The sequence below is a fragment of the Thalassophryne amazonica genome, chromosome 1, assembly GCF_902500255.1.
Source record: "Thalassophryne amazonica chromosome 1, fThaAma1.1, whole genome shotgun sequence".
Lineage (NCBI taxonomy): Eukaryota > Metazoa > Chordata > Actinopteri > Batrachoidiformes > Batrachoididae > Thalassophryne > Thalassophryne amazonica.
The window spans coordinates 94,221,772-94,246,746 of record NC_047103.1 but is presented as its reverse complement, the minus strand read 5'-3'; positions in this window follow the sequence as shown (position 1 = coordinate 94,246,746).

The following is a 24,975-nucleotide window of genomic DNA, read 5'->3' as shown; positions in this document are numbered from 1 at the left end:
CAACTGATCAGGTAGGCCCCTACCCTGGCCTTTCTTTCTATTGCAGATGCTGTAGCGGTTGTACCGACATTTATCAAATGAATCTCATCAATTTACATAACCATACGTGTTTTGTCTAGACCCGAAAACAGATTTATCACGTGATGCATTATGTCAGAACTTAAAAGTCCCATAACTTTCAGTCTCCTAACTTTTTTTTTTTTTTTGCTGGCATGGAGTTAAGGCTGAGCAGTCAAAAAACATCTGTAAATCCTGAGATCTTTTTTATATATATATATATATATATATATATATATATATATATATATATATATATATATATATATATATATATATATATATATATATATATATGTATACGAGGTCTCTTAGATAATAAACCGACCCTTTTATTTTTTTTTTTTAACTATATGGATTTGAATGACATGCGATTACACCAATCATGCTTGAACCCTCGTGCGCATGCGTGAGTTTTTTTCACGCATGTCGGTGACGTCATTTCCCTGTGGGCAGGCCTTGAGTGAGATGTGGTCCCGCCCTCTCGGCTGAATTCCTTTGTTTCACACGCTGCTCGAGACGGCGCGCGTTGCTTTATCAAAATTTTTTCTGGACCTGTGAGGAATATCTGAGTGGACACTATTCGAGAAATTAAGATGGTTTTCTGTGAAAAGTTTAACGGCTGATGAGAGATTATGGGGTGTTTCTGTCGGTGTAAGGACTTCCCACGGAGCGGGACGTCCTGCAGCGCTTCCAGGCGCTGTCGTCAGCCTGTTTCGAGCTTAAAACATCCTAATTTAAGGCTTAATTCACCCAGGACATCGTGAGAGAACAGAGAAGATTCAGAAGAGGCCGGCATGAGGAATTTATGCGGACATTCCACTGTTTAAGGACATTTTTTTAATGAAAGACGTGCGCGCAAATTCGCCGAGTCATTTCCGTGACGACTCGGCAAATCTGTGTGCGCCGCGACAGGAAAAACACCTCCGTGTTGAAAACCATTTGTAGAATTCAGGCGGCTTTTAATGGCTTTCAACAAGTGAGTAACTGAGAAATTGTTTAACAGCTTGGGCATGTTCCAACTTGCCCGTTAAGATTTCCAACGGAGGTGTTTTTCCTGCCGCGACCCCCCGCGGTCGGGTCCAGCCCAACATGCGACTCTGCCCGCACGTTCTTTCATTACAAAATGACCGTTAACAATGGAATGTCCAAATAAACTCCTCATGCCGACTTCTTCTGAAAGTTCTCTTTTCTCTGACGACTTACTGCATCAACAGAGCCTGAAATGTGGAAGTTTTCAACTTGAAACGGCGAGACGCTGCCGCCTCGAAGCGCAGATCGCCGTCAGGCGCCGTGGACCGTCCTTAAAGCGACACTACCAGACCAAAATCTCTCATCAGCCGTTAAAATTTTTACCGAAAACCAGCTGAATTTATTGAATGGTGTCCACTCAGTTGTGCCTTACAGTTTTGAAAAATTTTTTATCAAACAAAGCAACAGTCTCTGAGCCATTCCTAAATAATGAAAAAAATCGACGAGCGGGTGGACGACGACTCCACTCAAAGACTGCCCACAGGCGAATGACGTAACCGACAGGCGTGAAAAAACTCTCGCATGCCCACGAGGGTTCAAGCATGTCTGATGTAATCACACGTGATTCAAATCCATATGGTTTTTGAAAAAATAATAAGGTCGGATACTTTTCTAATAGACCTCGTATATATATATATATATTTATATATATATATATATATATATTTATATATATATATATATATATATATATATATATATATATATATATATATATTATTTATTTCATTCATTTAAAAGCAGAAAAGCAGAAATGAGTACATTACAAGACACTGAATGAAAAGGAGCAGAGAGAAGAACAAGTCTTATATTTTCTGCCCCTTTTTACAATACAATCTTTCAATTTTAAGCATTATTATTCAACATTATTTAACAGATTACATTTTTTGACTTTGTCACATACCACTGACTTATTTCATAATTTTAGCCATTATTTAAAAGATTACATTTTTAACAGGTTACATTTTAGACTTAAAACATTTTAGACATTATTAACTGTTGTGTGGGCCGCTGAAGAGGAGGTACTGCCCACCACCACCAGAGGGCGCCCTGCCTGGAGTGCGGGCTCCAGGCACTAGAGGGCGCTGCCGCCTTGCAGGAGCAGCCAGAGTGACAGCTGTCACCCATCACCTGCGACAGCTGTCATCAATCATCGGATCTGCAGGGGTATATCAGCAGGACGGCATCTCCACCTCATCGCTGAGATATCGTTTCTACTGAGAAGGTAACGTGCTCAGCTGACTGTTTAACAGTGATCTTTGTGACTTTTGTGTTTTGCTCTGAGTATTTTCCAACGAGAGGTGGAGGTAACTTACCTGCCATTCGGATTCCTGGGTGCGAACGCGCCCTCCTTTGATTGTCCTTTGTTCCTCGCCAGCAGTACCAGGTCCGACACGCGGAGGCAGTGGCCACCTGGGAGTTCGGGACTTGGCGGCTCCAGTATTCCCGGGGTCTGGTGGCGGAGGAAACCGTGTGGTTCCGGTTCTACTTTGGAGAGGCATCTCCTATCTTCGAGCCTGCCCACACGACACCTGTGTGAATTCGACTTTGTCTATTATTGTAATCTGTTGTACTTGTTGTGCATATTCACAACAGTAAAGTGTGTTATTTGACCTATTCCATTGTCCGTTCATTTGCGCCCCCTGTTGTGGGTCCGTGTATTTACACTTTCACAACAGGATATCTCGGCCAACGTCATGGATCCCGAGGGGCATGAACCGGCTGTTGAACGGCCAATGGAAGAACAGGGCGCACAGGCGCCCGCAGGAGGAATGATCGGTGAGTTGCAGCGGATCCTCACCGTTTTCACGGCTCGGTTGGATTTAATGACCGAGCAGAACGTCCTCCTTAACCGCAGGGTGGAGGCTCTCGCCGCGCAGGTGGAGGTGCGCCCTCAGGGCGCTGCTGCGGCTCTCCCTCCTGTCGACCCTGTGCGTAACAGTGATGTTCCACTGGTCGTTCAACGACCCCTCCCACCTTCCCCGGAAGCATACATAAGCCCTCCAGAGCCGTACGGAGGTTGTGTGGAGACGTGCGCGGACTTCCTTATGCAGTGTTCGCTCGTCTTCGCACAACGTCCTGTCATGTACGCAACTGATTCTAGCAAGATAGCTTATGTGATTAATCTGCTTCGCGGCAAGGCACGCGCTTGGGCTACAGCGCTTTGGGAGCAAAATTCACGGCTCCTTCTGACATATGATGGGTTTGTGAGGGAGTTCAGAACAGTGTTCGATCACCCAAATAGAGGAGAGACCGCTTTAGCCGTGCTGCTGTCAATGAGACAGGGGCGCCGGAGCGCAGCTGCTTATGCAGTCGACTTCCGCATCGCGGCTGCGAGGTCCGGCTGGAATAACACTGCCCTCCGCGCCGCCTTCGTAAACGGACTGTCGTTGGTCCTGAAGGAGCTCCTGGTGGCTATGGACGAACCGCGGGATTTAGACGGGTATATCGATCTCGTTATACGATTAGACAATCGGTTAGAGGAACGCCGTCGGGAGCGAGGCGAAGGACGTGACCAGATATGCGCCGCCCCTCTCCCTTCCGGGTTCGAAAAGGGGCCGCCCTCCCCACGCTCCACAGCCGCAGCGCTTTGTGGGGCAACAGCTCCCCCTGTTGACGTTGTTAGGGAGACACACAGGGCCAAAATGGGGAGGCTGATCCGTGGAGAGTGTTTTCTCTGCAGCTCAACAGAGCACACACAGAGAGACTGCCCCAAACGGCCAAAACATCAACACCCTCCCTTAGAGACTGGGCTAAGGGGGGGTCAAGACATTCAAGTGAGACACACACAAATTGCCACACGACTCCCAGTCACAATCCTGAGCGGGGATTTAACCCTTCAAGCCCAAGCACTGGTGGACACGGGGTCAGAAGGGAATCTGCTAGACAGCAGATGGGCAAAGGAGGTAGGGCTCCCTCTGGTGGCGCTTCCTACGCCATTGCAGGTGCGGGCACTAGATGGCACCCTCCTCCCTTTACTCACACACAAGACACCACCAGTAACTCTGGAAACCACCGGGAGGAGATTGAGTTTTTTGTAACTCCTTCTACCTCCCGCGTGATTTTGGGCATCCCATGGATGTTAAAGCACAATCCCCGGATCGATTGGCCGTCTGGGGTGGTGGTTCAGTGGAGCGAAACCTGCCATCGGGTGTGTTTAGGATCCTCGGTTCCTCCCGGTTCCCAGGCTAAGGAGGAGGTCAAAGTCCCTCCCAATCTGACGGCAGTGCCGGTTGAGTACCACGATCTTGCTGACGTCTTCAGCAAGGATCTGGCACTCACCCTTCCCCCGCACCGTCCGTACGATTGTGCCATTGATTTGGTTCCAGGCGCTGAGTTCCCGTCCAGCAGGCTGTACAACCTCTCACGACCTGAGTTCGAATCAATGGAGACCTACATCCGGGACTCATTAGCTGCCGGGCTGATCCGGAACTCCACCTCCCCGATGGGGGCAGGTTTCTTTTTTGTGGGCAAGAAAGATGGTGGACTTCGTCCATGTATTGATTACAGGGGGCTGAATGAGATTACGGTTCGCAACCGATACCCGTTGCCATTATTAGATTCCGTGTTCACCCCCCTGCATGGAGCCAAAATCTTTACTAAGCTGGATCTTAGAAATGCGTATCACCTGGTTCGGATCCGGAAGGGAGATGAATGGAAGACGGCATTCAACACCCCATTAGGTCACTTTGAGTACCTGGTCATGCCATTCGGCCTCACAAACGCCCCCGCGACGTTCCAAGCATTAGTTAATGATGTCTTGCGGGATTTCCTGCACCGATTCGTCTTCGTATATCTAGACGATATACTCATCTTTTCTCCGGATCCTGAGACTCATGTCCGGCATGTACGTCAGGTCCTGCAGCGGTTGTTGGAGAACCGGCTGTTTGTGAAGGGCGAGAAGTGTGAGTTTCACCGCACATCTTTGTCCTTCCTGGGGTTTATCATCTCCCCCAACTCCGTCGCTCCTGATCCGGCCAAGGTTGCGGCGGTGAGAGACTGGCCCCAACCCACTAGCCGTAGGAAGCTGCAACAGTTCCTCGACTTTGCAAATTTCTACAGGAGGTTCATTAAGGGCTACAGTCAGGTAGTTAGCCCCCTGACAGCCCTGACCTCACCAAAAGTCCCCTTCACCTGGTCGGATCGTTGCGATGCCGCGTTCAAGGAGTTGAAACGGCGCTTCTCGTCTGCACCCGTTCTGGTGCAGCCCGATCCTAGTCGCCAGTTAGTGGTTGAAGTGGACGCCTCGGACTCAGGGATAGGAGCTGTGCTTTCCCAGAGCGGGAAGACCGATAAGGTCCTTCACCCGTGTGCCTATTTTTCCCGCAGGTTGACCCCGGCCGAACGGAACTACGACGTCGGCAATCGAGAGCTCCTTGCGGTGAAAGAGGCCCTTGAAGAGTGGAGACATCTGTTGGAGGGAACGTCCGTGCCATTCACGGTTTTCACTGACCACCGGAACCTGGAGTATATCAGGACTGCCAAGCGGCTGAACCCCAGGCAAGCCCGCTGGTCTCTGTTCTTCGGCCGTTTTGACTTCCGGATCACCTCCCGTCCCGGGACCAAAAACCAGAGATCGGATGCCTTGTCCCGGGTACATGAAGACGAAGTCAAAACGGAGTTGTCGGATCCACCGGAACCCATCATCCCGGAGTCCACTATCGTGGCCACCCTCACCTGGGACGTAGAGAGAACCGTCCGGGAGGCCCTGGCACGAAGCCCGGACCCCGGAACCGGGCCGAAGAATAGACTTTACGTCCCACCAGAAGCTAGGGCTGCAGTCCTGGACTTCTGTCACGGCTCTAAGCTCTCCTGTCATCCAGGGGTGCGAAGAACCGTGGCAGTTGTCCGGCAGCGCTTCTGGTGGGCGTCCCTGGAGGCCGACGTCCGGGATTATATCCAGGCCTGTACCACCTGCGCCAGGGGCAAGGCCGACCATCGCAAGGTATCGGGATTGCTACAGCCGCTGCCCGTGCCTCATCGCCCCTGGTCTCACATCGGCCTGGATTTTGTCACGGGCCTCCCGCCGTCCCAGGGCAACACCGTCATCCTCACGATAGTCGACCGATTCTCCAAGGCGGCCCACTTCGTGGCCCTCCCGAAGCTCCCAACGGCCCAGGAGACAGCGGACCTCCTGGTCCACCACGTCATCCGGCTGCATGGGATCCCAACAGACATCGTCTCCGATCGCGGTCCCCAGTTCTCCTCGCACGTCTGGAGGAGCTGCTGCCGGGAACTGGGGGCCACGGTCAGTCTCTCATCTGGGTATCATCCCCAAACCAACGGGCAAGCAGAACGGGCCAACCAAGAGATGGAGCAGACCCTGCGTTGCGTGACAGCCGCGCACCCGGCGGCCTGGAGTACCCATCTGGCCTGGATCGAGTATGCCCACAACAGCCAAGTGTCGTCAGCCACCGGCCTCTCCCCTTTTGAGGTATGTCTAGGGTATCAGCCCCCGTTGTTTCCGGTGGTTGAGGGAGAGGTCGGTGTGCCCTCGGTCCAGGCCCACCTGCGGAAGTGCCGTCGGGTGTGGCGAGCCGCCCGTTCTGCTTTGCTGAAGGCCCGGATGAGGGCAAAGGCCCATGCAGACCGTCGGCGGACCCCGGCCCCTACGTATCGTCCAGGGCAGGAGGTGTGGTTGTCAACCAAGGACATTCCACTCCAAGTAGCCTCCCCGAAACTACAGGAACGGTACATAGGTCCCTTTAAAATCCTCAAGGTCATCAGTCCCGCCGCAGTGAGGCTTCAGCTTCCGGCCTCACTGCGGATCCATCCCGTGTTTCACGTGTCAAGGATCAAACCACATCACACCTCACCCCTCTGTACTCCGGGTCCGGCACCACCTCCTGCCCGGATCATCGATGGCGAGCCGGCTTGGACTGTGCGCCGGCTTTTGGATGTCCGACGGATGGGCCGGGGCTTCCAGTATTTGGTGGACTGGGAGGGGTACGGCCCCGAAGAACGCTCCTGGGTGAAGAGGAGCTTCATCCTGGACCCGGCCCTCCTGGCCAACTTCTACCGCCGCCACCCGGACAAGCCTGGTCGGGCGCCAGGAGGCGCCCGTTGAGGGGGGGGTCCTGTTGTGTGGGCCGCTGAAGAGGAGGTACTGCTGGCCCACCACCACCAGAGGGCGCCCTGCCTGGAGTGTGGGCTCCAGGCACTAGAGGGCGCTGCCGCCTTGCAGGAGCAGCCAGAGTGACAGCTGTCACCCATCACCTGCGACAGCTGTCATCAATCATCGGATCTGCAGGGGTATATCAGCAGGACGGCATCTCCACCTCATCGCCGAGATATCGTTTCTACTGAGAAGGTAACGTGCTCAGCTGACTGTTTAACAGTGATCTTTGTGACTTTTGTGTTTTGCTCTGAGTATTTTCCAACGAGAGGTGGAGGTAACTTACCTGCCGTTCGGATTCCTGGGTGCGAACGCGCCCTCCTTTGATTGTCCTTTGTTCCTCGCCAGCAGTACCAGGTCTGACACGTGGAGGCAGTGGCCACCTGGGAGTTCGGGACTTGGCAGCTCCAGTATTCCCGGGGTCTGGTGGCGGAGGAAACCGTGTGGTTCCGGTTCTACTTTGGAGAGGCGTCTCCTATCTTCGAGCCTGCCCACACGACACCTGTGTGAATTCGACTTTGTCTATTATTGTAATCTGTTGTACTTGTTGTGCATATTCACAACAGTAAAGTGTGTTATTTGACCTATTCCATTGTCCGTTCATTTGCGCCCCCTGTTGTGGGTCCGTGTACTTACACTTTCACAACAATGAACAGATTACATTTTAGACTTTGTCACAACCCACTGACTTATTTCATAGTTTCATACTTACTTAATACATCTAGTTTAATACGTTTTTTAAATAATTTAAGCAACCTTGATTCTTTGATTTCTTTGTTGAGGTTGTTCCATAATTTTACACCATTCACTGCAATACTCCATTCCTTTACTTTGGTTCTGAATTTTGTTTTTTTTAAAGACTCCTATTCCTTTCAAATTATAACTACTTACTCTTTTTTCAAACACATTTTGAATGTTTATTGGTAAGGTATTTTTATTAGCTTGGTGCATTGTTTGTAATATTTTCAAATCAACTAAATCATGAAATTTAAGTACCTTATACTTAATGAATAATGGATTAGATGGATCTCTAAAACGACTATTGCTAATCATTTTTAAAGCTCTTTTCTGCAGAATAAACAATGGTTGTCTATATGTTTTACATGTTGATCCCCAGATTTCTACACAATAAGTTAAATATGGGACAATCAATGAATCAATCAATCAATCAATCAATTTTTTTATATAGCGCCAAATCACAACAAACAGTTGCCCCAAGGCGCTTTATATTGTAAGGCAAGGCCATACAATAATTATATAAAACCCCAACGGTCAAAACGACCCCCTGTGAGCAAGCACTTGGCTACAGTGGGAAGGAAAAACTCCCTTTTAACAGGAAGAAACCTCCAGCAGAACCAGGTTCAGGGAGGGGCAGTCTTCTGCTGGGACTGGTTGGGGCTGAGGGAGAGAACCAGGAAAAAGACATGCTGTGGAGGGGAGCAGAGATCGATCACTAATGTTTAAATGCAGAGTGGTGCATACAGAGCAAAAAGAGAAAGAAACAGTGCATCATGGGAACCCCCCAGCAGTCTACGTCTATAGCAGCATAACTAAGGGATGGTTCAGGGTCACCTGATCCAGCCCTAACTATAAGCTTTAGCAAAAAGGAAAGTTTTAAGCCTAATCTTAAAAGTAGAGAGGGTGTCTGTCTCCCTGATCTGAATTGGGAGCTGGTTCCACAGGAGAGGAGCCTGAAAGCTGAAGGCTCTGCCTCCCATTCTACTCTTACAAACCCTAGGAACTACAAGTAAGCCTGCAGTCTGAGAGCGAAGTGCTCTATTGGGGTGATATGGTACTACGAGGTCCCTAAGATAAGATGGGACCTGATTATTCAAAACCTTATAAGTAAGAAGAAGAATTTTAAATTCTATTCTAGAATTAACAGGAAGCCAATGAAGAGAGGCCAATATGGGTGAGATATGCTCTCTCCTTCTAGTCCCCGTCAGTACTCTAGCTGCAGCATTTTGAATTAACTGAAGGCTTTTTAGGGAACTTTTAGGACAACCTGATAATAATGAATTACAATAGTCCAGCCTAGAGGAAATAAATGCATGAATTAGTTTTTCAGCATCACTCTGAGACAAGACCTTTCTGATTTTAGAGATATTGCGTAAATGCAAAAAAGCAGTCCTACATATTGTTTAATATGCGCTTTGAATGACATATCCTGATCAAAAATGACTCCAAGATTTCTCACAGTATTACTAGAGGTCAGGGTAATGCCATCCAGAGTAAGGATCTGGTTAGACACCATGTTTCTAAGATTTGTGGGGCCAAGTACAATAACTTCAGTTTTATCTGAGTTTAAAAGCAGGAAATTAGAGGTCATCCATGTCTTTATGTCTGTAAGACAATCCTGCAGTTTAGCTAATTGGTGTGTGTCCTCTGGCTTCATGGATAGATAAAGCTGGGTATCATCTGCGTAACAATGAAAATTTAAGCAATACCGTCTAATAATACTGCCTAAGGGAAGCATGTATAAAGTGAATAAAATTGGTCCTAGCACAGAACCTTGTGGAACTCCATAATTAACTTTAGTCTGTGAAGAAGATTCCCCATTTACATGAACAAATTGTAATCTATTAGACAAATATGATTCAAACCACCGCAGCGCAGTGCCTTTAATACCTATGGCATTAAATGAATGAATTGTACAATGTTAATAAACCATAACCATTCAATGAAAATTTTACTTTATGCAAAACAGCAATGGCTTTCGCTATTTTTCCTTTTGTATAATTTATGTGTGACTTCCATGTAAGATCTTCATCAATCATGACTCCTAGAAATTTTGTTTCTTTTACCCTTTGTATGTCCATTCCATCTATTTTTAATGATACATCACTTTTTTCCACTCTGTCATTAAACAATATGAAATTTGTCTTATTAAGATTTAGTGACAATCTGTTTATATCAAACCAATGTTTAACTTTTTCCAACTCTGTATTTATCACTTGTACTACTTCCTGTATATCTGATCCAGAGTAAAATAATGTTGTATCATGAGTAAATAATATGCTGCCAAGTACTTTAGATACATTCACAAAGTCATTGATATACAAAATAAACAGTTTGGGTCCAAGTACCGACCCTTGTGGTACTCCATAAATAATGTTACACAATTCTGATTTAGTATTATTTATCTGAACAAACTGTTTTCTATTTTCTAAGTAGCTTTTTACCCACTGATGTGCAATACCTCTAATTCCATATTGTTGTAACTTGTGAAGCAATCTTGAGTGGTTGATAACATCAAAAGCTTTTTTCAGGTCGATAAAAATACTTACAAAATAATCCTTATTATCTATTGTTGTTGATATTTTCTCTGTTAATTTCATAATTGCCATAGGTGTCGAATGTTTTGTTCTGAATCCATACCGAGCATTATTTAAAATATGATGTTTCTCAATGAATTTGTCCAACCTTTTCACAAAAACTTTTTCCATAATTTTAGAAAACTGTGGAAGCAATGACACTGGCCTGTAATTTGACAAATTATGTTTGTCTCCATTTTTATATAATGTGACTACCTTGGCAATTTTCATTTCGTCTGGGAAAATTCCTGTTGACAGAGACAGATTACAAATGTAAGCAAATGGTTCAATAACAGTTTCTATTATACTTTTTACAGTCATCATGTCTAAATCTTCATAGTCAGTTGATCTTTTGCTTACACAGTTTTTTTTTTACAATATTTCTTATTTCATCTTTTTCCACATTGTCAAGGAAAATACTATTGACCGTATTTACAAGTGTATTTAATTTATCTTCTACTATTAGTTTATTTCCCACCAGACTTGATCCCACATTTGAAAAATAATCATTAAACTCATTTGCAACTTCTTTTATGTCATATATCTCTTTATTTTCCTTGATGAAGTAATTTGGAAAAGTTGATTTCGCTCCATCACTTTTAATCACACTATTTATAATTCTATTTATAAACTAAATTTATATTATATATATTATATTTAATATATTTTATATTTATAATATATATTTATATTTAAATTTATAAACTATTTATAATGTTGCCTTTATATTATCTTTACTCTTATTTAATTGTTCACTATAATAATCTTTATTTTTGTTTCCAAATTATTGTCAATAGTTTATTTTTATATTTTTTGTATCTGTGTATCTGTTTGCATTTTTAAAAAGCACCTGTATAAATAGTTTTTCTTTACACAAGCATTTTTTTATTCCCTTAGTCAGCCATGGTTTATTTACTCTTTTCTTACTAATTTTTATTAATTTACAATTTTTATTATATGATTTCATCAGTATTTTCATAAATGAATTATATGCTATGTTAACTTTGCCGACATAAACTTCTTCCCAATTTTGATTTTTAAGGTCATAATTTAATGCCTCTAAGGCTTTTACTGACTTATCTCTTAAAATTTACAACAGTTTTTTTCTTCTACCAATTTTTGTATTTAAATATTGAAAAAACTGGTAAATGATCACTAAGATCTGTCATCAAGATCCCATTCTTAATAATTTCATATGTTCTGTTTGTGAATATATTGTCAATTACAGTTGCACATTGCGATGTAATTCTGGTTGGTTTTGTTATCAAGGGGAATAAACCCAAACTATACATTGAATTCACAAAATCACTTGTTCTTTGGCAACTCGAGCTTTCTATATTAATGTTAACGTCTCCACACATAAAAAGCATTTTGTTTTTGATTTGATGGAATAATTCTATTATTTTATGTTTATCTTTCATGTTATTTCCTGTCACATGCTTTGCAATAAACAAGCCACTGTGAGAAGGTCAGTCCTCCCAAAGTAAAAGCAGGCAGACCAGCTACTATTGAAAAGAAAAGGAATTCTGAAATAATGACAACTGTCATTTTGACAAAGTGAAAATATCAGCTATATGTTTTAAAGTAATGCACAAATTCTGAAGGTTTGATGTTAAACAGACATGTGCCTAAAAGCATTATGGGAAAATTCAAATGAGCTGCTCTCATCACTTCTTCCTCCCCACCTCTGTGAAAATGCAGAGAACACTGCCTTCTAATGGATGGGAGTGTAAACAGACCAACATATTCAGAACATCTCAATATAAGTGGATCACAGATCACAGGCATTGTAAAAGCCAACAAGTTACAGTAACTTTAAAGGGAGTGTCAAAATTGGCACTTTTTTCAGTTTAACGACAGTATATCATTTTAAAATACCACAATTTGTCCCACTGAGATATCCCATAATCCCTTGCACACCAGAGAGTTGCTGCAGTCAAAATAACGCTGAGAAACTAAATGACAATAATTGCAAATTAACATTATGTGACAAAAATGTAACTTTTATGCCTTTCATAACAGTTTGAAAAGACTGCTGCATGAGACCTTGACAACTTGCTAAAACAAATATTCCAAATATTCCTTGTCTGCTACGTTTAACCTGCATGGAACTTCAGAAACACAAACCGAATTTCAAACATTTTATATATATTATATTATTATATATGATCAAACAGTCTCAATGCAAACTCTCAAAAAATTTGTGACATTCTGTGGGATTTGAAACCTCTCACACACAAATTGCAGTTGGTCTATTTACACTCCCATTCAGTAGATGGCAGTGTTCTCTGCATTTTGATGGGGTGGGTGGGTGGGGGGGGGGGGGGTGATGAGAGCAGGTCATCTGAATTTTCCCACAATGCTTTTCGGCACATGTGTTTGTTTAACGTCAAACCTACAGAATTCATGCATTACTTTAAAACTAAAACATATAGCTGATTTTTCACTTTGTAAAAATTTCGATAAATTAATTTTGATAACTTGTCTGAAATTAGTTTGTTAAAATTTTTTAACCTTAAGTCAAAACTGCCTTGCTGTGCATGACTCCTGTGACACATCTGCAAGACTGTATGGCTGTGGTTTTCTTTTTTTCTTGCTCCCCTTTCTTTCTCTGTGGTCACCAGTTTTCTTTTGCTGAGAGAAGGTGGATCTTAGACAGAAGTGCTGCTTCGTTGTTGTTTGAGATTGCCTTTGAGTTTGTTCAGTAGCTGCCAGTGTACTGGAGTCAATACTAAAAGTTATCGGTTAAGTTAACTTTTTGGTTAGCTGTGCCCACCACTGCTCTCTTCCCATCTGGATTCACCCCTGATTTGTAGTTTCTGAGCAGGAACAATGAAGAATTTGTGAATTTATGTGGAAAGTGTGACCTGATTGAGAGGTAAGAAGGTTTTGTTAGTGTATTTTATGTTATGTCTTCCTCAGAAAGAGCTTTTAGGTGTATTTTGGGGATAAAGTGTTAGTCCTTGTTATTATGCATCGCGGGACTACAGCTGTGTATTTAGTTAACCACAACTCACAGACCTACTCAGCACAGACTTTGGAAAGAAAAGTTTGAAAATATGTTTGTAAAGCTCTGCACTCACTGTGTCAGTCGTCACCACACTGTGATGCACTCAAACACACGCCACCGTCCCTCTGCAGCAGTGTGCAAACAGGACACAGACGAAGAGACACAGGTGTCGCAGACCGAACGGTCCGCCCCTAAAAGTTGGTCTGCCCTGCCTCCACTGTGAATGTGTCATTCGGAGCTCAGCAGCTTGTCTGAGACAGTCTCTTCACCCAAAGCGATCAAATGGATTAATGGGATTATTAACCATCAGATGACAAGGTAAACCTCTTAAATTATTCTAAAGTCAGTTTGAAGCATAAACAAGGCCATTTTTAAGCAGAAGACGAAGAAGAACGAGGTAATACTCCGTGATGTTTTTGAAATGACCGACACGCATTGAACGCATCATCTAGCAGCTCGTGTATCTGTGGCACTCTGATCCCTTCCTCGTCTTTTATGATGAAATAATGCTGAATTTATGTGGAAATGATTGTTGTACAAAAGCTTCAGATATCTGTCGCTGAGACAGATGATAACTGGAGTGCAGTTTGAAGCAGAAATGAGGTGATAATCGGTGAACCGCGACTAATGACACATGCGCAGTGAAGGCAGGACAGACCGTTTTTTAGAGGGGACTGTTCCATATGTGACAGGGACTCGCTGCCACGAGGAAAAACAAAACAAAAACAAAGATGTTATTCTAAAAACAGATTTCTGAATGTGGTAAATTTTATATCTTGTGTCCAGCTTTGATTTTTTTGTGAGGATGGCATTAGTACAAAAAAAAATGCCTTTTGGAAGCTCAGTTTATGGAAATCTGTCGTAGTGACGAAGAGTTTAAGCCATGTAAATCATCTGGAAATGTTTTTATAGCAGAGTGGGTTCACACAGCTCGGTCCTCTTCCACTATTAGCTGGTTGTAACCCTATGGAACCAAGATCCTTAAAAAAAAAAAAAAAACATTTGATTGTGTATGTGTGTGTGTGTGTGTGTGTGTGTGTGTGTGTGTGTGTGTGTGTGTGCACACGCGCTCTTGGGTCACATCTGTATCTTGTCCCCTGTCTGTCTTTTTGGTTTGCTCTTTATCTTTTGTCTTTGTTGGTCATTTGTGTGTGTCCCCTTGTGGTTTATCCTTGTTCTGTTGCTCTGACATAATTGGGATTAGTCCTCTGTCTGTGTTTTGTTATCATGTTGCCCTTGCCTCCTGCTCAACGTTATGTTCCCCGGTTTGCACCATTTTAACCTCTGAGTTTCACGTTACCTTTCTGTTTGAGTTCTTGATATATTCACTCATGAGTTTGACTCCACTAATCATGCACAAAAGCAGCTTCAAAAGCAAAGTTTTTTTAAACCCAGGTTTGTGAAATGTTTACAAGAGCTGTAATATCGTTTATGGTGCCGAAGAGGTGTGCGAGACTGCAGCATTTGCTTCAATGCTTGATCCATTTTCATATCTCAAAAACGTGATGTGATTGGCACAAACTAACATCGGATTCAGCAACCTCAAATGACCCAAAATTTACTGAAAAACTCCATGCAAGAAAAATTGTGTTGACCAGTGTAATTTGTCTCTTTTGTGCTCTTTACATGTTCTCAAACCAGGATGGCCAACTGGTTAAGGCGTTGGACTTAAGATCCAGTGAACGTACAGTAGTGTTCAGAATAATAGTAGTGCTATGTGACTAAAAAGATTAATCCAGGTTTTGAGTATATTTCTTATTATTACATGGGAAACAAGGTACCTGTAGATTCAGTAGATTCTCACAAATCCAACAAGATCAAGCATTCATGATATGCACACTCTTAAGGCTATGAAATTGGGCTATTAGTAAAAATAAAGTAGAAAAGGGGGTGTTCACAGTAATAGTAGCGTCTGCTGTTGATGCTACAAACTCAAAACTATTATGTTCAAACTGCTTTTTTAGCAATCCTGTGAATCACTAAACTAGTATTTAGTTGTATAACCACAGTTTTTCATGATTTCTTCACATCTGCCAGGCATTAATTTTGTTGGTTTGGAACCAAGATTTTGCTTGTTTACTAGTGTGCTTGGGGTCATTGTCTTGTTGAAACACCCATTTCAAGGGCATGTCCTCTTCAGCATAAGGCAACATGACCTTTTCAAGTATTTTGACATATCCAAACTGATCCATGATACCTGGTATGCGATATATAGGCCCAACACCATAATAGGAGAAACATGCCCATATCATGATGCTTGCACCACCATGCTTCACTGTCTTCACTGTGAACTGTGGCTTGAATTCAGAGTTTGGGGGTCGTCTCACAAACTGTCTGCGGCCCTTGGACCCAAAAAGAACAATTTTACTCTCATCAATCCACAAAATATTTCTCCATTTCTCTTTAGGCCAGTTGATGTGTTCTTTGGCAAATTGTAACCTCTTCTGCACATCTTTTATTTAACAGAGGGACTTTGTGAGGGATTCTTACAAATAAATTAGCTTCACACAGGCATCTTCTAACTGTCACAGCACTTACAGGTAACTCCAGACTGTCTTTGATCATCCTGGAGCTGATCAATCGGTGAGCCTTTGCCATTCTGGTTATTCTATCCATTTTGATGGTTGTTTTCCATTTTCTTCCACGTGTGTCTGTTTTTTTTTTTTTTTTTTTTTATTTAAATTTTTTTTAAAGCATTGGAGATCATTGTAGATGAACAGCCTATAATTTTTTGCACCTGCGTATAAGTTTTTCCCTCTCCAGTCAACTTTTTTAATCAACCTGCGCTGTTCTTCTGAACAATGTCTTGAACGTCCCATTTTCCTCAGGCTTTCAAAGAGAAAAGCATGTTCAAGAGGTGCTGGCTTCATCCTTAAATAGGGGACATCTGATTCACACCTGTTTGTCTTACAAAATTGACTAACTCACTGACTGAATGCCACACTACTATTATTGTGAACACCCCCTTTTCTACTTTTTTTTTTTTTTTACTAATAGCCCAATTTCATAGCCTTAAGAGTGTGCATATCATGAATGCTTGGTCTTGTTGGGTTTGTGAGAATCTACTGAATCTACTGGTACCTTGTTTCCCATGTAACAATAAGAAATATACTCAAAACCTGGATTAATCTTTTTAGTCACATAGCACTACTATTATTCTGAACACTACTGTATGTCTGCGTGGGTTTGAACCCCACTCCTGGTAAAAGCTACTTTTTGGGTGGCAAGGTGGCTTAGTGGTTAACACTGGTGCCTCACAGCAAGAAGGTCATGGGGTCACTTCCCGCAATTTCTGTGTGGAGTTTGCATGTTCTCCACCCTGTTTTGGTGGGTTCCTCCCACAATAAATAAATAAAAAAATGCTAGTTTTAAGGGTCTGCTTCTTTCTCTGCCCCCTGACCAAGGCAGCGTCTCTACATCTGGAGTTGGTTGCATTGTGTCTAACTGTAATTAAGATTGGTTAAATGCAGAGGACAAATTTCGTTGGAACATATACAGTATATCCATGTACAATGACAATAAAGGCTCTGTTCTGTTCTTAGTTCTTGATGTTATTTTTTCCCTGATTTTGCACACTTGTGAGTTCCAGGTTTATTTTCTGCATGTACGAGGTCTGTGAGAAAAGTATCCGACCTTTTTATTTTATGCAAAAAATATATGGATTTGATTCATATGTTTTTACGTCAGCCAAGCTTGAACCTTCGTGCGCATGCGTGAGTTTTTCACGCTGTCGGTTGCGTCATTCGCCTGTGGGCAGGCTTTGAGTGAGCACTGGTCCACCCCTCGTCGTTTTTTTCATTGCGAGGAAATGGCGGAATGATTTGGGGCTTTGTTCCATCAGAATTTTTTCAGAAACTGTTAAGCCCAGGTTACACATAGACGGTTTTGTCGGCGAGTAGTACGTAGACCGAAGTTTCGCGGTAGTTCTGGCTGTTTTCCGCGGTGGAAAGGGGCAGAGCGCGCGCAGCGGGGCTCCTCCTCGCTCTTTCCCCCAAAAAACTCACATAATTGTGTTTAGAAACCAGTCACCATTTGTTTTATTATACATCTGTGTAGTTAATTAATAAAATATTCTCTACAGACGATTCGCTCGCACGCATGTAAAAAAAAGAAAGAAAAAAAGAAACTCGCTCCTCCTCGCTCTTCCCCCAAAAAAACACTGTCATAATTGTGTTTAGAAACCAGTCACCATTTGCTTTATTATACATCTGTGCCTATCTCGGCTTTTAGTGGCTTACCAGTCGAGTGAGTATAAGAGAAATTGTGGAGAGCTGGGCATGTCCCAACTTGTCCTCTGAGACTCCAAAACGGAGGTGTTCTTGTCTTGGTCCATCAGCGAATCCGTCGTGATGCACGAAGCCTCCATGGAGGCTTTCCATGACAAAATCTCTTGTTAAAAGTGAAATCTGCTGGAAAATGGCTGATGTCCAGCTCTTGTGATAACCAGAGAAATTGCACACGATGGTCCCGGATCCATACAGCCATCCGTTTAGAAATGAAATGGTGGTTTCAGCCTGTCGATCGCAGCTCAGAGCGCGGCGCGCCATGCACCATTGTGGGTCATCCTTAAAGCGGTAGTAACACTCCTTAATCTCTGTGAAGCCCATAAAATTTTCACAGAAAGCCATGTGAATTTTCCGAATGGTTTCCAGCTGTCTCTCTAAAGCCCCGTTTACACACAGACAGTAAGAGCTCCCGAAAGCGTCCCAGAAGAGATTTTGGCCGTCTTAAGGATCACATTCCGTTGTTAACTAGGGGGCGTGGCTTAGTTCCGGCTTTACCGGGAATCATCGAAAAAATTATTCAACATGTCGAATAATTCCGGGAGCGCTCCCGGAGACCTCCCGTGACGACAGTGACAACGCGAACAACGGCGTTTGATACTTTTTAATCGCCATTTCATCCTGCCGCTTCCTGTAGTGCCGCGTTCTCGTCGCGCGCGATGACCAATCAGGGACTGAATATGTAGTGACGTGGAGATGTCTGGAGTTTGAAGATGTCCTGTATCTGGTAGCAGCCTGTGAGCAGGGACTTATGTCTCTTTGTCCTTTATTTTACAATCATGACAGAGTTTTTGGAGCAAGCAGCAGCATCACAGCAGCATGGAGCGGAGGTTCTTTTTATTTTTATTTTACGTGCGTGCGCGCGCGAATCGTCCTGGAGATTATTTTGCTTATTAGCTACACAGCTGTATAATAAAGCAAATGGTGACTGGCTTCTAAACACAATTATGACAGAGTTTTTTGGGGGAAAGAGCGAGGAGGAGCCCTGCAGCAAACAGCAGCAGCAGGGAGCGGAGTTTCTTTTTTTCTTTCTTTTTTTTTTACGTGCGCGCGAGGGAATCGTCTGTAGAGAATATTTTATTAATTAACTACACAGATGTATAATAAAGCAAATGGTGACTGGTTTCTAAACACAATTATGACAGTTTTTTGGGGGAAAGAGCGAGGAGGAGCCCCGCTGCGTGCACTCTGCCCCTTTCCACCACGAAAACAGCTGGAACTACCGCGAACTTCGGTCTACGTACTACTCGCCGACAAAACCATCTATGTGTAACCTGGGCTTAACAGTTTCTGAAAAAATTCTGATGGAACAAAGCCCAAATCATTCCGCCATTTCCTCGCAATGAAAAAACGACGAGGGGTGGACCAGTGCTCACTCAAAGCATGCCCACAGGTGAATGACGCAACCGACAGGCATGAAAAAACTCACGCATGCGCACGAAGGTTCAAGCTTGGCTGACGTAAAAACATATGAATCAAATCCATATATTTTTTGCATAAAATAAAAAGGTCGGATACTTTTCTCACAGACCTCGTATTCCTTGATTTCATTTTTGGATATTGTTTAGTTCTTATTGTAGGTTTTAATTGATTATATGTTGCCTCTCTTTTTACTCTGTTTTCATGTCAGTCTTTCCACTTTGGCACTTTATACACTGTTGAGTTCCATGGTTGTTTTTGGTATTGTGTACTTTGGTTTTATATTTTGGTTTTGTGCTTTTCTTCTGCTCATCTTATGTTTGTTATTGTATGTTTTATTTCCACTTACCCTTACATGCCTGCTAAGTTAATTTGGTTCGTTCTTGACCATTGATCCCATCACACACCTGTCTTCCATTTTGGTTCATCAGTGGAGTTTGTAGCACCTGTGTCTTTGTTCATTTGCTGGTTTCTTCATGACAGTTTCGCATTGGTCCCTGCTGTGATTTTTCCATATGTGAGTGCTTGTATTTCTTTTGTTACCTCCTACTCCTGTTGCGTTTAGGTTTAGTTCATCCCTTGTTCCCTTTGTGTTGGTTTTAGCATGTGTTTGAGTTTGGACTCTTAATCCCACGTGGCTTTCACATTGTTTGACTGTTTTTCACCTGTTTGGGATTAACAAACCACCTTGTGTTTTCACCTCACTTCTGTTTTTGGTGACTGACTGCATCTTGGATTCAACTTTGACATTGCTGAACGTAACGCATTCTGTTGTTTCAAGCAAAACCATAATTTTGAAATAAATGGCCTGGAGTATCCCCAAAACAATGCCCACAAACTGCACAGGATGCGACATGGATGAAAGCATTCTCCTGGACATGTCTCCAGACTAACAGAACTATTGTGACTTATCAAACTGTGGACGGGGGACGAACGACTGCAGGCTGTGATTGCTGTTGTTTTTCAGACACACCTCGGTCCCTTTTGGTGGATGTTGTTTTGCTTTCACTTCATCTTAATTCATCTCACACCATCCAAAGACACAATGAGTCTCAGGCCAACCAAAGCCCATTGATTTTCACAAGGTGATTTATAGATGGCGTGTGGTTGGAGCAGGCCTGATTGTCTAAGACTGTGCCACTTTAATGAGGGTGGGGACACAGAGCAGCGGAGCCAGCACCCTGACCACCAAAGGATCATCCAGTAATGCACAGCTGCTGCTGCTGCACTTAAGACACACAAGAAATACATTAAGGTTTTTGTTACTAATATTTAAATAAATGAGGAAACAGCCTGGTGAAATACAACAAAACAGTTTTGACGGAGTATACATGTACAGTCAGGAGTTAGTCAGTGATACAGTTTTTGTAAATTTGCCTCTGCATATTACCACAATACAGTTGAAATGAAACAATCAAGATGTGCTAATAGTGTGGACTTTTAACTTCAATTCAAGCCAGTAATAATAATTTAAAAAAAAATACATTAACCATTGAGGGATTACAGCCATTTATATACATAGTGCCTCCATTTTCAGAGTCCATAAGTAAACGGACAAAAGAAATGTGATTGTGACCGCAAGACCTTTGTGGCTGGGACGGCAGTGGGATCGAACCCATGCGGCTCACACTAAAGACCATTCCTCTACCAGGTCAGCCAAAGGGGAAATCCCTGTTAGCCAAGCTAGCGGAAACGTCTTTTCAATCAGGACCCGGTACCTTAATCCCGCTACATATCTTCCCACCATTTTTGACTTCGTCCCAAAGTCACAGGTGCATTTAAGCATGTTCTGTGACTACCCACATCCTGTTCGTGACGCCAGATTGTGACCGCAGGACCTTTGTGGCCGGGACGGCGGTGGGATCGAACCCATGCGGCTCACACTAAAGACCATTCCTCTACCAGGTCAGCCAAATCCCCATTAACCAAGCTAGCGGGAACGTCTTTTCAATCAGGACCCGGGACCTTCATCCCACTACATAAGGATTACTGTTAATTCAAATCATCGCTTTTACCTCCAGTTTTCTTGAGACAAGTCAGGAGATGAATATACGTATAACCATTTCTAAGTCACTGAGTGTAACCTCAATTCCATCAGTCATTAAAAATCCAGGCAACCAACATTCCTCTTAACATTGCACCCAGTAAGTCAAAACTTCACACATTCTCAAGAAAAGTTCTTCTTAGAATGCAAAAGATGGAGAACCACACCCTACTTTTTCTGGGTCTGTTAACCCCCAAAACGTGAATCAGCTGCAAATCGTGAATTATCTGCAAACCGTTAATTGCAAAATGTGAATACTGAAAAAATATCTCCAGAAATGTGAACGCAGGTCTCCTAAAATGTGAATGTCATTCATGATGTATATAGTTTTTTCAGTTTAAGTAATTCACGGATTTCAGTTTATGGATCAATTACTGCACGAAATCTTGATCGCAAACCCTATCCCTGCAAAAATGTTTTGTTTTTTGGGGGTGGGGTGGGGGAGTTCACTACAGTTAGTGAGGCGGGGAGGTGATCCCAGAGCGGCTCTCATTTCTGGTGAAAAACTCCCGACCTGCTCTGGGGACAGTGTCGGGTGGGGTGTCTGACTGGGACGGTCCACCTGTCAAGCGATAATGTAGGTGTCAAACTCGGGGAGGACAGAAACCTCCCCTGTAGACAGATTCAAAGTTCAAGGCTCAATAATCTTAAGAGAAACATTGCAGAAAAACAAACAACACTAGTTTCTAACCTCAGAAAGGTAGACAATGAGCTACAACCTTATTTTTATCCATATGAGTCATCCTCTGAGCTGGAAAAATAATACTGACTGGAACAAGCAGACGACAGAGAAACGGAAGCGTAGGGACTGTCTACAAAGTGCAGAAACGAAAAGAGACTGTTGTGAAAGTGTCGTGACACGGACCCACAACAGGGGGCGGTAATGAACAGACAATGGATAAGCCAAAAGTAACAATTTAATGTTGTGAATTGCACAACAACGTACAGACAATAACAATATGGTGGACTGTCAATCATACACCAGGTGACGTGTGGGCAGGCTCGACGATAAAAGACGCCTGTCGAGAGAAGAGCCGGATCCCCACACAGCTTCCACCACCAACGGAGCTGAAGAACACTGGAGCCGCCAAGCCTTGCGCCCCAGGTGGCCGCTGTCTTCAGCAGTCAGACCCGGTACTGCTGGCAGAAAACAGAGACAGTCCTGATGAGTGTGAGTTCGCACACTCAGTAATCCCACAGTCAGTGTTTAGTTAGGAGGGAGCACCTCCACCTCCAATCACACACTCGTGCAGCTCCTGTCTAACCACTTATCTGGTTGGAGTGTGAAGCGAAGCCGTCGCTGATCACACCAAACGCCAATCCCACAGATAAGGACACACCACAGGAAAACAGCAGCAAAGAAGTACAGATTATTACTCAATGTTTTGAGTCAGCAGAGAAAGTTACCTGAATGGTAGCTGATTTCTCGGCGAGGAGGTGGAGTTGCAGTCCGGCCTTTATGGTGATGGTGATGAGATGAATGAGTGACAGCTGGTGCTGAGGATGAGTGACAGCTGTCACTCCCAGTGGCTCCGGCGCCCTCTCGTGCTTGAAGCCCGCACTCCAAGCAGGGCGCCATCTGGTGGTGGTGGGCCAGCAGTACCTCCTCTTCAGCGGCCCACACAACAGGACCCCCCCCCTCAACGGGCGCCTCCTGGCGCCCGACCAGGCTTGTCCGGGTGCCGGGCGCAGAATTCGGCCAGGAGGCCCGGGTCCAGGATGAAGCTCCTCTTCACCCAGGAGCGTTCTTCGGGTCCATATCCTTCCCAGTCCACCAAATACTGGAACCCCCGGCCCTTTCGACGAACGTCCAGGAGTCGGCGCACAGTCCAAGCCGGCTCCCCGTCGATGATCCGGGCAGGCGGCGGCGCCGGTCCGGGGGCCAGCTTCACTGTGGCTGGACTGAGGACCTTCATGATGGTGAAGGGTCCTATAAATCTGTCCTTCAGCTTCTGGGATTCCGTTTGCAGAGGTATGTCCTTTGTGGATAACCAAACCGCCTGCCCGGGCTGGTATGCAGGGGCCGGGGAACGCCGGCGGTCTGCATGGGCCTTAGCCCTCGTCCGGGCTCTGAGCAGGGCAGAGCGGGCGGTACGCCACACCCGACGGCACTTCCTCAGATTGGCCTGGGCCGAGGGCACCCCGACCTCTCCCTCCACTAGCGGAAACAATGGGGGCTGGTACCCCAGACACACCTCAAACGGGGAGAGGCCGGTGGCAGATGAAACTTGGCTATTATGAGCGTACTCGATCCAGGCCAGATGGTCACTCCAGGCCATCGGGTGTGCGGAGGTCACGCAGCGGAGGGCCTGCTCCAGTTCCTGGTTTGTCCGCTCTGCCTGCCCGTTCGTCTGGGGGTGGTACCCAGACGAGAGACTGACGGTGGCCCCCAGTTCCCTGCAGAAACTCCTCCAGACCTGGGAAGAGAACTGAGGACCACGATCTGAGACAATGTCTGCTGGAATCCCATGCAGACGCACGATGTGGTGGACCAGGAGGTCTGCAGTCTCCTGGGCCGTCGGGAGCTTCGGGAGAGCCACGAAGTGGGCCGCCTTGGAGAACCGGTCCACTATCGTTAAGATGGTGGTGTTGCCCTGGGACGGCGGGAGGCCCGTGAAAAAGTCCAGGCCGATATGAGACCAGGGGCGACGAGGCACAGGCAGAGGCTGGAGGAGGCCTTGGGCCTTGTGATGGTCGGCTTTGCCCCTGGCACAGGTGGTGCAGGCCTGGACATACTCCCGGACGTCGGCTTCCATAGACGCCCACCAGAAGCACTGCTGGACCACTGCCACGGTCCTTCGCACCCCTGGGTGACAGGAGAGCTTGGAACCGTGACACAAGTCAAGGACCGCAGCCCTGGCCTCTGGTGGGACGTACAGTTTGTCCTTCGGACCTGTCCCCGGGTCCGGGCTCCGTGTCAGGGCCTCCCGGACGGTCTTCTCCACGTCCCAGGTAAGGGTGGCCACGACAGTGGACTCGGGGATGATGGTTTCAGGGGGGTCTGACAGCTCGGTCTTGACCTCCTCTTCATGCACCCGGGACAGGGCGTCAGATCGTTGGTTCTTTGTCCCGGGGCGGTAGGTGATCCGGAAGTCAAAACGCCCGAAGAACAGCGACCAGCGGGCTTGCCTGGGGTTCAGACGCTTTGCGGTCCGGATGTACTCCAGGTTCCGATGGTCCGTGAAAACCGTAAATGGTACCGATGCTCCTTCCAACAGGTGTCGCCACTCCTAAAGAGCCTCCTTCACCGCAAGAAGTTCCCGATTGCCGACATCATAGTTCCGTTCAGCTGGGGTCAACCTGCGGGAAAAGTAGGCACATGGATGGAGAACCTTATCGGACTCCCCGCTCTGGGATAGCACGGCTCCTATCCCTGAGTCAGAGGCATCCACTTCAACAACAAACCGGCGCTTGGGATCGGGCTGCACCAGAACCGGTGCAGTCGAGAACCGGCATTTCAACTCCCTAAACGCGGCTTCGCACCGATCTGACCAGGTGAAAGGGACTTTTGTGGAGGTCAGGGCTGTCAGGGGGCTAACTACCTGACTGTAGCCCTTGATGAACCTCCGGTAGAAATTTGCAAAACCGAGGAACTGTTGTAGTTTCCTACGGTTCGTTGGTTGGGGCCAATCTCTCACCGCCGCAACCTTGGCCGGATCAGGGGCGACGGAGTTGGAGGAGATTATGAACCCCAAGAAGGA